This window comes from Scardinius erythrophthalmus (genome assembly GCF_964197995.2).
Source record: "Scardinius erythrophthalmus genome assembly, chromosome: 20".
NCBI classification, from domain to species: Eukaryota; Metazoa; Chordata; class Actinopteri; order Cypriniformes; family Leuciscidae; genus Scardinius; species Scardinius erythrophthalmus.
Genome location: NC_138240.1, coordinates 16938628 through 16952681, shown reverse-complemented (window position 1 = coordinate 16952681; position 14054 = coordinate 16938628). Strand labels below are relative to the sequence as shown.

The 14054-nt window shown below is 38.4% G+C and overlaps 1 protein-coding gene across 1 annotated transcript in view; it reads right to left on the bottom strand.

Moving 5' to 3' along the window:
* Positions 1-14054, bottom strand: part of grid2 (glutamate receptor, ionotropic, delta 2) — a gene marked incomplete at both ends in the record, with an annotated part of 472158 nt that overhangs the window by 238584 nt on the left and 219520 nt on the right. The window lies entirely within an intron of this gene.

Below are 14054 nucleotides of genomic sequence, written 5' to 3'. Positions count from 1 at the left end.
ATAATTTTCATTTTTGGTTGAACTAACCCTTTAAGAGAGAGAAGGTCCGGTAGAAATGCTGAGATGGGTGGCATTTTTATGGTGCCAGAGGTGAAAGTTTACTGGTCTAAAGGCTGATTTATAATTTTGCGTCGGACCTCTACGCTGTAGACTACGCAATGGTTTTCATTTATACTTCTGTGTCGTTGTCCGCACTGACGCGCAATTACACATGGAGAGGGAGCATGTGAAACCCGAGGGAGGGGTTCAAGCAGACCAATCACAGTGGAGAGGTGCACGTCAGGGTACGCCGAAGGGTATGCGCACTACACACAACCTATGACTATGTAGGCTTAAGCCCTTTGAAATCTGATTTTCTGAACCATTAAATAGCAGTGTACCAGTCAGGACCCCAAGCCAGAAGAACAGAAATATGAGGATGGGGAGAGATATAAATATAATGAAGGATGAAATGAAAAGTATGGATGTGAAATGAGTTCAGGCCTCCACTGACCAAATTACACAACAATATACATTTGCATAAACTATGGGAAAATGATTGCCTATTTGATCCATTTGAAATATTTAGACTTGTGCTATCTATCAGTCATGTGGTAGAAAAATATCATACCAAGAAAAACAAAAAAAATATTCATAGATATTAGAGCTACTTCACTGGCAAGTTTATTATAATAATTTGTTATAAGTCAACAATACTGATGTAAGTGGAATTACCAATTAGTTTCTTCACCCCTCATAGCAATATCTAATAAAGCTGACATTACATTCTTCATCATTTATCTTGATTCTATCTATGTGCAGGTATGGAGCAAAAGCCCTGTAAAATTGTGGAAATCCCAAAAAATGTGGAGTAGTAGCATAGAGGTCAAAGTTGCACTGCAAAAAAAATAAAATAAGTGATTTTCTAACTTAGTCTTTTTGTCTTGTTTCCCAGAAAAATTATGTCAACATTCTTAAATCAAGATACATTTACTTAAGAAGCAAAATTACTTAAAAATAAAATCTTGTCTTCCCCCCCCCCAAAAAAAATCTATCAATAATAAATCAAGTAAATCAGAAAACTGAGTAGTTAATGTATATCTTACGCCATTTTGCTTCTCAAGTAAATGTATACTGATTTAAGAATGTTTAGATATTTTGACAACAACACTGAGCAAGAAAAAATAAAACACTTTGGTAACACTTTCTAATGTCTAATGTATCCATTTTGTACGTCTTCCATGAACGCTCTAAATGTTGTGTTGTTGTCCGGTTATGGCACTATGCATGCATTACAATGAATTAAGAATACCTTTATGATGCATTATAAATGCATGCTTCATCTGGTGTTATGATGCACTGTACTCTTAAACATTATAACCACAAAAAGGTATGTATTATAATGTATTGTAACTGTTGCTATGATTATTTATCAAGATGATACAGCATATTATATGGTTGTTTATATAAGGCATTTTCCGTGTATTATAATGGATTAAGAACTCCCTTTTAATGTATTATAAATACAGGCTTCATAGAAAGTGTTACCAACACTTTTCTTTTTTTTTTATTATACTAATTTCAGCATTTATTGTTTCCAATTCCTTTGGTCAAAAGAAGTGTTAAAAATTTGTAAGAAAAAAAAAAGAAAAAAAAATTATGATTTTTGTGACAACAATTTCTTTGAAATAAAAATACACACTTCACCAAGGATCCAAGCACAAAGGCTGCATCTTCAAATCTTAGTATGCTCTTACCATTGTGCCCTCCAGTACAGCACTTAATTCCAGGTTGCTCAAGGGGAACTGTCCTTTTAGAAAAATGTACCATAAGAAGCTTCAGCTACCCGATAAACAACAAACCTTTCAGCCGCTTGAAAAAAAAACCCAGTCCAGACTAAGTGAACTTCTCTGAACAACATGTGTACATTTTAAACGGCTCTCTCTGGAATATCAAGGCGCATTCCCAAGTGAAATGTCTAGGAATGTAATTGATAATTCATCTGTGGTTGAATGCCGACTAGTGTCACTGTAAAGTGTTTGCAAGGCTCTCAAAGCATTCTTAATGGAATCCAGCCATATAAATCTCTCTGTTTCAGGCCGCATCACTCAGAGACTCTGACAGCAATACTCTCACAAGCCTCCCACAGTGGGGTTTGAGACATCGTCTCCGAGATTTATTCCCATATTGCGCTCGATCAGTCAAGCCAAATCAAGTAGATCCTATTTGTACTCAGGCACGTCAGGCCGCTTACTGTGCTTTATGGAAATTGCAGGTGCTAAACTGCGGTGGTGATTATCACCTAAAACAAAGTTTTATGGCTGGATTGGGAGCTGGCAATTCCCATTTTTCCTGTCTCAAACACACTGTCAATACAGAAAGAAAAGACTGTTCCATTTGCAAACAAAGATTGTTATTCAGAGACTCACACCTTTAGCGACCATTGTACTGAGAACAGTGATTTCTTCTTTATTGGATCATCTGTTGGCAAATACTGATCACCTCCCTGTAGGTAATTACATGGTACCACTCTCATTTGTCTGTGAACAGTAATTTCCATAAATTAGTCCTGTGACTTCATGAATTTATTTGATTACATATTCTGTCTCTGTGCCGGGCGGTCCACGAATTTGGAAGTCTAATTAAAAATGTTTTAGCATAAATACATCCCCATATCGTATCACAATCGCAAAGTTTACACCTGGTGTTAACATCATTCTCGGGTAAGTCGAACATGTGGTCAGTGCGAAATCATCGTGTAAATAGTCCAAAACATGAAACCGTGTGATCATATTGTTTTTGTAAGAACCACCCGTTCACCTTTCAATCAACCACCTTGCCAATACAATAGGCATGTTCGACTTTATGCAGCGCTGCACAGCCTGATCACTGTCAGACTTGAAGCAGTGCATGCTGGTCAGAACTTTTGTCCAACTTGAGACAGGGTTTAGAATGAATTATCATATTCACCATTTTTTAAACTACCCAATATTGTTTTTTTCTGCACTGTGGTCTTTAATCTCCGGCAAGTTGCTGACGCATGAGGCTTTCAAAGCAAGGAAGGCATGAAAAGGAGCCAAGAGTGAAAGCCTCAGTTAGGACCTGGTTACGGGACCCTGTTTCTGTCCCTGCAGAGAGAGCCAGGGAGCAGAGGAGCAGAAAATCGATGGCTAAAAGACATCCATGTTTGACTGAATCCAGTTTGCCTGTTCCTCTCACGCCGGGGGGTCTCTGCTTCATCGTGTTGTAGTTATCTGGGTTTGCGAGATTTAAAAAAAGCTCATCGATAAGATCTTTTCACGGTCGAATGAATAGCGGCAGCATGGACGCTGAGTCCGGAGATTATCAGAATGTCCCTGTCGTGCGTGCAAACCTACAGCCCCGAAGGATCCTGCCTCTGTTTACAGCTTGTAGAGACATTATATAAAACCTCAATATAGTCACCATAAAAAACATGCTTGGTGTGGAAAGCAGCTCAGACTTTAGAGGTACAGTAAAGGGAACAGTATCTCAGCGTGGGGGAAGATCCCTTGGAGGGCATCCAGAAACACTGCATCAGAGAGATAAGGCCGACAGAAGTCTGCTGTGGTTGATAGGGTAATGAACACAGCCTTGTTTAAGGAAGGGCTTGAAATTGAGGTGAGCTTTCAGACACCTTGACAGCAAAAAGCATGATGTTAATTGTGGATTTCGAGCAGCCCGGATCCAGTTCCTCAGATGGTTTCTGCGTGGAGCGAAGTCCAAGTACTGATCTGACGCGCTGCCACACAAATATCAAAATTCACTTTTTGTCACACCTGCCAAGGCGAGTGAATTGAGAAAATTCACAGACCATAAAACTATTACTTTTCACTTTAGTTTTATTCAAATCTAAAATCAATATTCAGAAGTTTGTACATATGACAAGGACATTTTTTAGCTTCCAAGACTATTCTACTCCAATCCATCCATCCATCCATCCATCCATCTATATATCTATCTATCTATCTATCTATTTATCTGTGGGCCTATTTAGAGGCTTCTGCATCACATGATCATAATGAGGAATCGTCCGAAGTTTGCTAACACCAAATTCTGTAACCAGGCCAATTAGAGCATGTGCCACAGCCTGCCAGATTAGTTCCTCGCTCAAAGTCACAGGAAGTGCATTTGCATATATTTAAGGCAATCAATATGCAAGGTCAGGATAATGTGAAATACAGGGCTAATGTAAAGCAAGCCAATACACGCCTCAGCCGATAGCCATGACCCTAATGGGTTTCATCTCTACACTGCTCGTTGTAATCACTTAAACAAACAACATCTGTAATTACTGTCTGATCTTATTTGAACATGAGCCAAATTACTCTTCAATTACAAATTCAATGAGCTCCGTGTGTCATATAGGAGAGTGTTCCTCGGTTTGTTGGCCTAATCTCCGAGGTTGGCGTGTTCGGAAGAAGGCAGATTTGTAAAAGGTTCAAGAAATGTCAAGATAGATATTTATCAAGAGAAGAGGTCTGAAAGGTACCGCTGCAAATATTAAAGTGGGAATAAACCATCAGCTCGATTCCTGAAATGAGGAAGGAAATAAACAGCCATCGATCATAACATTCGCTTCATTTCGAACCCTGCCAACAGGTGCCCCAGAGGGGAAACTCTTAGCTTATTATGAGGATGTGTCAGACCAGATCATCCAACAGGACTCGGTTATATCAGGTGATGTGGCAGACAGAAACACACCATCTTAGCTTCTGTGTTTAGAGCTTTAAACAGAGCACGTCTCTCAATAAACTCAAGAGATTTTCATTTGTTTAGAACAGCGATTCTAATGCAGCACTGCTAATTGTATTGTTGACACAATCTTCAGGGTAATTTGATAAAGAAAACAAGAATAACAACATAAAAAGGTATGAAAATAAATATCAATTTAGTCGACACTAAGCAGTATGACTGGGGGGAATATTTAGGAAACAGGAAAGGGATCAATGACATATAAGTCATGAAAAGGTCAAATTATCTGACATTTTAAGACTTACTGACTATGACAAAAAGACATGAAGGTCTGCAGAGATCCTCTCTATGATATCATTTCATGTTTGGTATTTTTTTCTTTTTGTTCTTCTTCTGCTTGACATTACTTTGATTTTGCAGATAAATGTTTTCAAATAAGCACTAAAGCAGCTTGTTAAATGGAAATGCTAATAAAATATGCCAAACATATTTTTCAGAATTTACATTTTTAATAAATTGCATATAATCCAACTGTATATAATTTAAAAATATATATTTCTTAAACAACAAAACAAAACAGAAAAAAAAAAAGAAAAATAGAAAAAATGTTACTGGATGCGTCTAATTGGACATTAGAAAGGACAGTAACCATTTAGCAACTAGTTAAATTAGCAACAGTCAATAAAACACTACACATTACAAACAGTATCCAGTGAAAAAAAATCCAGTTGAATAACATCCAAAATGTAGTTTTAGCACAGATTAATCATGCAAAACCAACTCTCCAAACATGCAATGTAAAGATTAGAGAGATTTTCACAGATTAAATAGCGCAAAACAAACTGAAAACAGATGGTGAAGGCGGGATGTTCGGCAGGGTGCTCCGCATTACAGTGTGAAAAATCCTGTTGTTCAGAATCACGTTTACAAACATTTAACAGACAGCAACAGAGAATAAGCATCATAAAACTCAAGGTATCCACGCACAACAATGAACTCTGTTGCCAGTTCACAGTCACGAGGCAAAGCACGCCGGAATAATGCAGTTAGTCGTGTGGTGGCAGGAAAATGGAGGATTTTTTCAACAGCTGGCAATGCTGGTGGACCAGGTGTTTTCAGCTAGCTCAAATTTGCTCAGACATCCTTCCATGGCCAAGAGGCTTGCTACCTGCAGGTGACTAATTCAATACATAGCCAACAGTGTAGACAAGGCCAGCACATTGGAAGGTGTATGGGAAATTGGAGGTGGGATGCCCATGATCAGACAAAATATCTGGCACATGCTATAGAAATCTAACTAATATAAATCACATGGTTCTTCTTTTCTTTTTTTTTTTTGTCTGTGTGAGAATAACAGCACCCCTGAGTCAAATACATATCAGTGTTATTGATTAATCATTATCTTTATATTACAGCGATTTGATCCATATTAGACTATCAAGATCACCTTCTAATTGGGTTTAATTTATTCTGACCTTTGCCGAACAATAATTAAGAGGCTAAACATATCCATTACTGTAATGTGCCTGAGATTTTAATGATTTGCCATGAGATAATATCAGTGGTGGGTTGATAGTCGGGTCATTTATTTTAGTGACAAGATGTAAAATCAATCTGTAAACAGGAAATACATAAACAATTCTATATTTACTTAGTGGTAATTTATATAGAGTTCACATTAATCCTGTTCCTTTCATCAAATGAATGAATTACATTTAGTAAAATATAGACATTTGCTACATACATTATATAAGACAATAAATTGCTTTCTAAGAAGGATCAAATGGTCCTGATTAGATTATTCACCAGAGAAATGGGAGAAATGATCTGCGAGGGTATTTTTACACGTAACAATAAGTCATAATTATCTTCATCAATATAATTACCCTATGCTATCTCGACATTGGTGGCCTGCTGTACCCCAGCATTACAGCTACTCTCCCCCAGCTGGGCAGAAAATAGCTGCGTGGGCAGAAGAAGTTTTGTTAAAAGACAACAAAGGATGTGTACAGAAATGCCCTTTTCTTTCCGTAGTGCTAGTACAGCACCGGCTGTGGGAGAGGACAGTAGTACCTTGTGTATTGTTGGACAAAAGCAAATGACATGTGGATGAGTGACTTTCATGGGTTTTCGTCAATAACTGGGATTTAGATGCAGCAGATGTGAGGGAGGTAAAGTATGAGAAAAACACTATACAGGGAAAATTGACACCTAAACGGATAACAGCAATGGTCAGATAATAGCAGTAGCGCTTTATGACTTCTACTAAGATAGAAAACACAAATCCCAATGCACACAATGCTCTTTAAAATTATGAATTAAAATTATGTTTGAATGTTTTATCTGCTGACAATAAGAAGCTATAAAATACCCAGAGGACCTCCTTGAAGTAAGGGATTTTAAACCCATCTTTCACTCATGGAACCACATTTTAGCAATAAAGTCACAAATGAGAAACAAAGTTGTAAAATGCTAGATATATGTTAAACCACACGGTAAGATATAAAAAGTCACAATTATAAAAACAAAAACAAAGGGCCAGCTTTACTAAATCTGCAGCCGCAATCTAATAGAAGTGCAGATGGGAGTGGAAAGTTGAGCTTAGTGTTATCTGTTGATAATGTGCAAAATACAATGTCATGTCAGGCACTAAATCAGTTAAGACATGCTTTTTTGGGGAGGTAAATAATGGCGCAAATACCATTAGAATGACTACATGCACACCTTTGTAACTCATGTTGCATGATTTATTTAAATATTATCCACCCATAAATGTAGTGGTCTGAAAGGGAAACTCCAACAAATGCCTATGCAATATGGTCAGCCGCAAAAATAACTGTGTTCACCGGCAACGCTAATTTTTCACTGTGTGTATTTTGTAAATCCTGACAGTAGTTTTTTTAACACCAAAAGCAGGTTTGTGCTGGCTCAAACTGTCGATAAATCTGGCCCAAAATCTGAAATATGAGAACTAAAGTAACAACATTACTAAACCTTGACCCTTTGGTGTGTGGTAGGGCATTAAAGACAGAAGACGGGAATAATAAAATTAAAAAATACAACATAAAAAAAAACGCTTCAAAAAGACTCTAAATGTGTGTGTCCAATACAAGTAGAAGTATGTGCTCCAGCAGTAAAAGGAGTGAAATGCTACAGCTATTATTGTTACTGTAAGATATGAAAGCTTTAGCGTAAGTTCTGCAGGGAAGACTCAATTGTTACGTCACTTTACCTTCTCATTAATCCAATCGTGTTCTAATATTTGTAGTATAAAAGATCGCTGCTTACACATGTCTGAGTTCGCAGATGCTGACGCTTTCATTCACCTCCATCCTCCCCACCACCACCAGGATGGCCCCTTCCCATACCTCCCAGGGGGTCGCTGCACCTCTGCCTTCGTCTTCAGGCAGGAAATGCAGATTCTGTACCCTCGGATTAGGAGCTACGCCAAAGAACTTTATGGGCTCTATTATAACGATCTGAAACACAAGTGTCAAGCGCAAAGCGCAAGTAACTTTGTGGGCGGATCTTGGGCGCTGTTGCTATTTTCCCTGGCGGGATAAATGACTCTTGCGCCCGGCGCAAATCTAAAAGGGGTTGGTCTGAAGTAGCTTCATTATTCATAGGTGTGGTTTGGGCGTAACGTGAAATAAACCAATCAGAGCGTCATCTCACATTCCCTTTAAGAGCAGGCGCGCTTTTTCCATGGCGGATTGCTATTGTAACGGCGGATTTGCCAGGCGCGCGCCAGGAGCGGTTCACAGCCAAGGAGAGCAACGCTCTCGTCATGGCCGTAAAAGAGAGAAGTTACATTGAAATGGAGAAACTCACCCAAATTAACGTCGGTTAAACAGGCGTATGATAATTTGGGTAAATGTGTAAGCTAGATGTATGCTTTTATAATAAATTGTCTGTCTATCTATCTATCTATCTATCTATCTATCTATCTATCTATCTATCTATCTATCTATCTATCTATCTATCTATCTATCTATCTATCTATCTATCTATTGTAATAATGTATGATTTGCAAAAATGAAAACTGCTGCTTCTGTGTAGATGAGAGAATCAAAGTGCGCGTTGTGCACACGCTACGTTGATTATGGCCAAGCATGCGCCCTTAAAATAGCATATGAATAACATGCGCAACACGCCACTGACTTTAAACTATTTTTTCCTGGTTAGTGGCGCAATTGTTTTCTAAACCTGCAAAATAGCATGAAGGAACGTTTGCGCTGGAACATGCCTACTTTTTTGCGCTGAACCGCCCTGGGGAGCGCAAGTGTATTTCCTAACTTACCGACGTGCGTCTCTGGAGGGAAAAAGTCCGCTTTGCGCGGGTGCAAAATAGGAATGATACATGCGTCGGTGTACAAAGTCAGTTACGCTGGGTGCAAGATAGGGCCCTTGATCATAATACTTTCTTGCTGGGCTGTTAATAAATGCATACTTGTTACGTTATTTAGCCTCCCGAGTCTTTCTGGTAGAACTGTCATTTTGGGCTTTTTGAATGGTTCATAGAACACTGACAGATTCTCCTTTGGACTTGTTTCATAAAACAAAGATTTGGTATTGCGATAATAGCTTACTTATGGCGGGCTGAGTTTAATATTCAGATTCTTGTAAATGTTTATTTGAAGACGCGCCAGGCCCTGACTACTCACAAGCAATGAATTTCAATATGTGTGTATGTGTGTATCTCTATATGAAACATGCAGGCACTTTTTCCTACTTCCTCCTGTGCTCTAGGATTCATAAATCAGTGCAGTGACATGAAACTGCACTTTTATTTTTCTTCTTATGGCTGTCATCATTACCATTCTAAGCTAAGGCACACTGCTCCCACTCCTGCATCGTTTATCACCCGTCTGCTTTTCTCCCTATTGCTTTTTGTCTCTCTCTATCTCCTCTTCTGTCTCCTTTTCCTTGCACAGGAAGTTTTGTCATACTGAAAATGTGCCTATGAAAAGCCTTAACTGTTTTAGTTGCATTAAATATATCTTTAAAGAAATTTCACCCTCATGTTTTTTTCAAACCTGTGCGAGTTTCTTTCTGAAAGACTGAAGGGAAATTCTGAAGAGCTGGTTCCTCTTTTCCATGCAATTACCATACAATGAAGGAGGACTGAAGCTTTCAAGCTTCAAACTGCACAAGCTCCATAAAATATCATTGTCCATATGTCTTGTGTGCTATAATGCAAGTCTTTCAATATCTTGGATGTAATAAAAGACTCATTAATTTATCCTCAGCACATTCATAAGAGAAGCAGTCATGTCTAATTCACAAAGGAATTGTTCTTTTGATTGGGATCTTTTCAATTAATTGGTTGATTCAGTTCCATATATTTGAGTGCCGTGAAAACATCTGCATCCATTTAAAGCTGCAGTAGATCAGAAAATAATAGGTCTAGTCTTTATCGTAGTGCACAGTCGATAATAGAATACAAGATGTGACTTCATGTTGATAGTACACCCAAAGAGTTCCTCCTCTTCCTCATAATTACTCAACTAATAGCAGCCCAGACTCTTTATAGCATCTTTGATGCCTTCACAAGGCTTTTCATCCACAGGAGACGATGAGTTGAGGAAGTCCTGTTTTAGGTATGACTCATTCCAGTTCCAAAGCAAAAGTTTCTTTTATCTGCCAGATCTGACTACTGGTTTCGTAGCGTCATCCATGCCAGGCGCGAGACTTGGAATAACACAACAATCATTCCTTTGAGAATTCGCCAGCTAGCACACCACCTCACTCATTAATTACTTAATTAAACTAATGAGTTGGCGAGAAAACATAGTGTCATTCTCGACACAGCAAGTCGACGTCTCCTTACTATCCCTAATCTCTGTGGACCGTCCAATCATTAGAATGACAAAAAAGAACGGGACTCATCAGAAAGACGCCTCGTGCTCTTGATTGTACCAAAACAAGACAGACGAGAAATAATTTGTGCTGAAAATTGTTGAATTCATTTATTATTACATGTCTTTTGTGAGACAGGCATTTCACTGGGTTCAATTTAATCTTACTGTGACTAATCCCCATTTGTCGTCTTGCCGGAAAAGGATCTAAGCTTTACTAGGACATCATAGACACAAAGGGAATACATGTTCAATGACAACTGCCTTCTGATGTGAACGTCTACTATTTATGGAAATATGCTATGGAAGACAGATTCGGATGCTCTCTCACAAAGGAAAACTAGATAGCTACATCTAGTGGACTCTGTCTCTCCATAAATAAACATAACATACAGTAATTAGTGTGTAAATAACAGGCACTTTCAAGCGACTCAGTTGAGCGGTCTTTGATGTCTACTTAAAGCAGCAACAGCATTGAACACTGTCAAAATATTATACAGAGGATTAAGTACAAGGTAACATTTTGAGACTACAAAGAAAACACTATTATTTGTCGAACATGGGTTTAAACAAATACCGTGCACCAGGGCAGTATAACATTTTAGAAAGCTAAGTGCTATCAGATGAAGACTGTGGTTTCTCTTGCAATGGCCATGAAAAGGGCATTTAAAAAAACAGATGTTTTCCATTGTAAATATAAAAAGAAGAAAAGTTTTTCATCATTTACATAACTTCAGGTCGTTCCAAACACGTATGACTTACTTTCTTCTGTGGAACACAAAAGGAAATGTTTGGTACATTGTCTGAGCTGCTCTTTTCATACAAGGAAAGCAGATTTATTCTGCCAAACAAGCATTATAAATAAAGTCCATACACCATGCATTATATTCCAAGTCTTCAAATGTCATTCAAAGTCTTATGGAGTAAAACAGTAATATTGTGCAAAATTACAATTTAAAATGGTTTTCTACTCTATATTTAAAATACAATTTATTCTTGTGATGACAAAGTTGAATTTTCAGCAGCCATTACTCCAGATTTAAATTTGGATTTAAATTTGGAATCCATCAGCAAACATTTGACCGTGACGAGAATGAAAGGGAAGCGATTCTGCAGCAAAAGTTCCAAAATGGAGCTCAATCCTTTCTTTTGGATCACAGGAAAGATGTTTTCCTGACAAACATGCCACTACAGTGCATTTACACTAACAAACTACAGCAGCTCTGTCATGACAATCAGTGCATTATTTTCTGTCCGCTGTCTGTGAACCCACAATCAACATTCACGTTATCATATCTGTCTCCCGTAACTGTGATTCAGTGTAAAGACGTTTACACCTCCTTTGTGTCTCTGTGTACACACAAAGTGAATTATATACAGTGTAGATTGAACCAGGGCATCAGAGGCCCCATTTACACTGCATGGTTCAAGTGATCCAATTCCGATTTTTTCCTCTCATGTGGCACAGATCGGATATGACCGGTGAACGTGTAAGCAGGAAAAAAAACGCATGGATTCCGATTTTCTCAGATCGGATTCAGGCCTCACTCATATGTGGTAATAAATCGGATATGAATCGGATACGTGCATTTGTGTCTGCCATGTAAGCAGACAAATCGGATATTCCCCAGTAAATGCGAGTCATACGTCATTAAAAAAGGGACGTCAACTCAGGTGTACACCAACTGCGATCACATGACTTATTAATGGTGCGATGAAAGATGAAGGCTCAACACAGTGGAGTATTTTTTTCTCCGCCTTACGAGAGCAATGTTTTGCTGATTTTTGAAAATAGTGCGGAAAGCAAAACACTGGATAATTAGAGATGCGCGGATAAGCTCCAACGTCACCAGAATCCGCAGCCAAAAACAAATCATCCACCTGCCACTCTCCTGAACCAATATTTTTGTCTGATTTAAGTATCCGTACCCGATGGTCAAATTATGTATTCGTATGTGTTGTTACGCGTGAGGATAAATGGATGATCATCAACTTCAACAGCGGACTCGAGGCGACGGTTGATGCGCACATCTCTAATTGGCAACATAATACACTGATGAATGAGCGCTGCTTTTAAATGAACATCTCTTTAAAACAAAATTTATTTGACAGAATTTAATTTTCTTAATGGTATAAACAGGCTTAACTCCCTTGAAACTTAAACTGGAATGGAACATACTCGTATTTTAGAGAATGTAGTTAATATTTTCGTTAATAATGATTTATCATATCCACCCGCGACCCCCCCCGAAATTAATCAGAATGTTACTTACAGAGCCCCCGCGGATATGACCGTGATCCGCGCATCACTATAATAATTTTGTCTGCTTCTGCATCCATTGCATATCGAGCTGTTTTACTTCATTTTCCGGGTCAGAACGTCTACATTTGGTTGTTTTGGCAGTGTATAGTGTAAATGCAAATATCGGATACGGGTCACTTTTAAAAGATGATGTAAGCGGGTCGTCAAAAAAATCGGATATGGTCAGCAAATCGGAATTGGGCATCAAGACCTGCAGTGTAAATGCAGCCAGAATGGATGGAGTTGAAAAAGCAGCATGTAAAAGACATTCTGCTTAACATCATTTTTTGCATTGCACAGAGACAAATGATTTGCATAAGAATCAGACTGATCCAAAACCCACTGACTTAATGATTCAGTCAGGATGATTTGAAAGACTTTTTCTGATGCCTTTGCTATTTTTTAAGTCATATGGGTTTGACATGACATTAGGGATGGGTACCAAAACCCGGTATTAAACGGGCCCCGGTGCTGAATTTTGAAATACCGCTGGATCGATAAGCTCGGACGTTATCGGTTCTGCTGTCGGTACTGGAGAAATTAAGAAAGTGCTATTGCTATTAAGAAATGATTATCTTGCTAATTTAATCTCGCCAGCCACTTCTATATATAACAATATTTAACCATTTGACTGTGATGCATTTTTGCTAAAGAGAGAGAGAGAGAGAGATCTTTAACGCGGAGCGACGGCGCGCACATCACAACAGCCCTGCTTAATGAGTGACGATGAGGACAGAACTAAACATTCAAACGGTTAGGCTACACTTTAGATCTTTGATATTAAACTAATTTTATTTTAGATTTAGAATGTGGCTTCCAATGATTATAAAAAAGATATTTGAGGTAGGCTATAACCATTAAAAACTAAAGCCGCATTCATTCTGTTTAGCGCGACTTCCCCTCACAGCGGTGCGCTGTCATTTATCCCTAAAACCCAAACGTAATGTCAGAATCTGCACGATCGGTGATTGTTGTAAAATGTGGTCTATACTGTTGCTAAACTGCGGGACGCGTTTGATAATAAAAGGCAAGTACCAAAATTGAGCAAGAGACGCTGTTTCAAATGCGGCGCGCGCTCCGAAACACACCGCAACGAGACAAGCAACGTATATTTTGGGCTTTGTGCGGATCTAAACGATCAAATATACACAAAAATATATCAAAATGGCCGTCTTGGAGATTTAAACAGTTTATTCACTTAA